Raw genomic sequence first — 4,674 nt, 5'->3', positions numbered from 1 at the left:
GTACTTTTTATACTTATTTTAGCGACTCAGAGAGAGAGAGAGAGAGAGATGAAAGATAAAGTCAACCCAGGCGGGATTTGAACTCAAAACATAAAGGGGCGTAACTAAATACTATGCAGTATTTAGTCCAGCAGTCTGCTGCTTTTGTCACTTTCTAGTGACAATAATAATAATACCGAAATAGCACCTTTTAAAGAGCAGTTAGCTAGATACTGGTCAAGATGTAAACATATATGGGTCCAAATCAGCAACCGGACATCGGTCACTAATTCTTTTGTGTGTATGAGGCCAAAATAAACATGGAATAATGTCTTTTTTTGTTTTTAAATCATTACATCAGCTGAAGCTCGAAGAGGTGGGAAAAAGGAAAAATATTAATAATGAAATGAGAAAAAGAAAAGGGAGGTATAATTAAAATAAATAAATTGAAGTAATTACAGAATGAATTAAAATATATTTTTATAAGAAATTAAACTGAAGGAAACGTGGTTAGGTGTTACTAATTTTAGTGATTGATTGATTGGAAAAACCTTTGATAGCGTCCAGGTCCAGGAAAGATAAATTTACAGGACAGATAGTTTGATATGTATATTTGTGTGCGTGTGTGTGTTTGCAGATACACGCTCGCATAGAAAAAGATGTAGGAATTTATTTAGAAGAGGGGAGTAATGTATAATGAGGAAAAAAAAAATAAAATAACAACACATGCACAAAGGCAGGAAAAGATAGAAAAAAGTAAAGTAACGGACGTAGTATGAAGCATGAATAAAAATGATGTGAGAGAGAAGAGAGGGCAGAGAGAAGGGAAAAAAAAATTGTGTTGAGTGCAAGGTCAGCCAATCAGTTGGGAACGGCTTGCCAATGTCGGCACTTACATCGTCTCTGGCAGGACGGCGCCGCCTTACAAGCTAATCTGCCTCTGGTAAGTCGAACGACACCTTTCACATATTTGGACATAGTTGGGTTGTGTGTGAAAAAATTTTTTTTTATTTGTTTATTGTTACTTTTTTTTTGTATCTAAGAGCTTGAGATAAAAATTGGCCAGGGTCAGTTCAGTGGAAGAAGAGTTGAAACAGATGAAATCTGGACGAGCGATAATTTCACAACTGCATTTGTTTTTGTTTTTGTTTTCTTCGGTTTTTTCCGGCCCGGAAATGTCTTTCTGGTGTATGTTGTTTCCAGGAATGAGGTGTGTGAGTGGCGTGTGGTATGTGATGGCGTGTGCTGTGGCGACGAACAGACAGAGTGCCGGCAAAGGGCGGCCATTGAGAGAGAGCTACAAGAGAGAGACACACACACACAGACCAGATGAGATTACAAGATGGCTGATCTATCAATTCACATCGAGCGAGCATGCCTTCTGTTTTCCTCTCTCTTCTCTTTCTATCCCCCTTATGCATAGTTGCAGCTGTCAATTTTCCAGGCTAAACATCGCATCGTCACCTTACATTCACTGTCCAAGCAATGTTATAATTTCATATTTCCTCATGCCTTCTCCTTCATCATCATCACAGCAGAGACGATCGTTTACGAAATTACTTTAAACTTTAATCTTATTGACATATTTCTTCTTTCTATTATTCTATAACTGCCAGTTTTTTTTTCCCTCTCTCTTTTTCTTGTATTCAATATTTTCACCAAACATCTTGTACATTATTTCAGTAACTCCAATATTTTTTTTTTCATATATATTCCAACACATCAATCTTCTCCATATTATTCTTAACGTTTCGTTTAGTGTTCTTCTTCTCAGAATTTAGTTTGTCAATCTCTCCAGAGAGACTTTTACGGAAATTTCCCACCGTGATGGCGGAACTTGTAAGACTTCAATCAAAACAAGCAACATTAACAGCAAGGTGATGGGTGAGAGCTGGAACCGATTTATTATGTTGGTGGGGCATAGGAAATTTAGTTTCCTTCTATCAATTTCTTAATTACTTTCGTTAAATTAGATTGTCATCTCGACATGTGTTTTATATTCCTCCTCTTGTTTCTTTCGTGTCATTTCGTTACAATGTCTTGGGGTATTGTTGATCTTTATTTTCTTCTGCAAATATTTGCTTCATTAAGATATCTTTCGCTGAAAATCACTTTGATGTTTCTCTTTGGTATTTTTTTTTTTCTTTTTCGTATCTTAAATGAATTTAAATCATATCTATAACGTTTTTCTCTATTTGGATCGACTAATGATATGTCTTACTCCAATCAATCATAAGTCTTAGAACATCGTAAAGCGATTTGTCAAACTTATCTATTTTGCATCCCTATAAAATATATTTCATTCTGTGTTTGAAGTATTAAATAATAATGAATCACGAGAAAAAGAGATATTTTTTTTCTCAATAAAATTATTAGGACCAAAAGAAGAGGAATAAAATGAAGCAAACGTCAAAATATGTTTGAGGAAGAATCTCTGTAAGGTGTCATGTCTGAAGGTTCGGCGAACTGTCGAAAGTAGCTGCATTCATGTCCACTGAAGGAGAAGGAGAGACATTCCTTCCGAAACTGATCCAAACTAATTGTAATCAGTAGTTTCTATTCTCATTCAGATTCTGTCCATTTCATTTAAATACCATTCCTTTTGGTTTAGGTTAAAAAAAAAAAAAATCTTTCAGTCTTTCCAGCCGGAGAATAGACTGAATCTGAGAGTCGTCTTACCAATTCCTTCCTTGTTCGCTTCCTCCAGCCAGACTCCGGACCAAAGTTATGGTCACTTCGGCCGGAATGTCCACTTCTATATATTCTCCTCCCTTTCCCACTACTCTCTTTCTTCCATTCCCTCTCTGTTCCCTCCCTCTCTGTTAATATTTTATGTAGAAATCCTACCATCATCTAAAGCTGTTATTTCCCCATCTTTTTTTTAACCACTCACGTACATAGACACTATCACACAAGCATACTTATTACATATATGTAAATAATATTAAATTTTTATTTGCTGAGAATACTGTAGGAGTTGCTGAAGAACCTAGAGTTTCGGTTAAAAACATTTATCAAACTTATTATAAAAGTGTGACTGTGAATAAATATATATATTTCACTGTTACACATTTGGTATTGAGTTCTTCATCAAGACAATATTTCAATTGGTTTTAAACACACACCTATGTATGATTAGACACCTATACGTTTCATTTACACACACACACACGCATATACACACGTCGATATATAAACATTACTTAAGTATACGCATACATATATATGTAGGCGTATGTATCTACATATATTTACATACATACACTGACAAAACTACACAAAATACACTCATTCATATATATATATATATATGTACCCTGATATGCATCTATATACACATGTAGATGTAAGTATGTACATATATGTGTGTATACATGCATATATATTCTTTGTATATATATATATATATATATATGTAAATTTGCACGAAGCGTAATGATGCTTATACGTACGTACACACACATTACTTAAGTTTTGGCCAAAAAACCTGAGGTGGCCAACTCGTTCTTAAATGACAAATTGTTAAATGAAAATAGTTTTTATTTCCTTCAAATTACAGTTCAACAATTATTTACCGATTAAAAACAGTTTTTAACCATTCTGATAAATATATTAATAAAAATCTTGAATTTACTTAGGTTTTGAGACAAAAACTTAATGTCAGCCTTACCTATATATTATGAATTGTCCATGCCAGCCAAACCAGTTTATAATAAACATATGATGTATTTTCGAAATTGTTTTAAATTTTATTTTTCCCCTCCTACTAAAAAGAGATTCTCATTATTCTCATTGTTTTATGCATACAGAAAGGCCACACTAACGTTTGTTTCATTTCTTGTCTTTCTATCATTAAATCATATATGTGCAGTTATTTTGTTTTTGTTTTTGCTATTCAAAATATTTATCATTGCGGCTGAATGTGGAATGTTTCTGTGAGAAGATACAAAAGTGCAAAAATTAAAAACAAACATTATTAATAATAATAATAATGATAATAAATAATGATGAGTTTGCATTATTAGACCCATTAAATGAAGTATAGTGTAATCATTGATTTCTTACATAAGCATAACTACATGACTGTGTGTGTGTTGTGTGAATTCCTGACATAAGGAATTATCATTATATATTTGGACTAGTGTCCACATCTCGGTTGTCATATTCATGTTTCATTCTCTGTATCCACTGTTTTCTTCAGCTTTGCTGCATTAGGTTACATACGTGGAATTTTGAACTACACCTGTTATATTAAGACTACAATGTTCTCATTCCATTATCCATACCACAGATATTCTATTAGTTATGATTTAAGGATTGAAATCACATCCTGTAGCTATACTTGACACTTAATCAATGTTTTTATATATTATCCCAGTGACCTGCAGGGCAATTAGTTAAAGAAAATTAAGAACTTTAAACATAACTTTTCATGGTTGTAAATTTCATGTTCTTTTTTAATTAAAAGCTCTTGGCTGTATGGTTAAGAACCCTGCTTTGCACCCATATAGTTTCAGGTTCAGTCCCACTGCATGGCACCATGAGCAAGTGTGTTTTACTATAGCTCTGGGTTGGCCAATGTCTTGTGAGTGAATTTAGTGGATTGAAACTGTGTGGAATTCTGTTGTGTGTGTGTGTGTGTGTGTGTGGATGGGTATATATATATATATATATATATATATATATATATATATA

The 4,674-nt window shown here is 33.4% G+C and overlaps 1 protein-coding gene across 1 annotated transcript in view; it reads left to right on the top strand.

The window, feature by feature from the left end:
• The first annotated feature begins 428 nt into the window (after positions 1-428).
• The window catches only part of LOC106876670 (uncharacterized), a 30,356-nt gene continuing 26,110 nt past the window's right edge, over positions 429-4,674 (top strand). The window contains exon 1 of the mRNA XM_014925303.2: positions 429-922. The gene's annotated coding sequence lies outside the window, so the exon portion shown is untranslated. The remainder of the gene's footprint in view (positions 923-4,674) is intronic.

Source organism: Octopus bimaculoides, chromosome 3 (genome assembly GCF_001194135.2).
Source record: "Octopus bimaculoides isolate UCB-OBI-ISO-001 chromosome 3, ASM119413v2, whole genome shotgun sequence".
Classification (NCBI taxonomy): Eukaryota; Metazoa; Mollusca; class Cephalopoda; order Octopoda; family Octopodidae; genus Octopus; species Octopus bimaculoides.
Note: the sequence above shows the minus strand (reverse complement) of the source record. Positions and strands in the feature narration are given on the sequence as shown.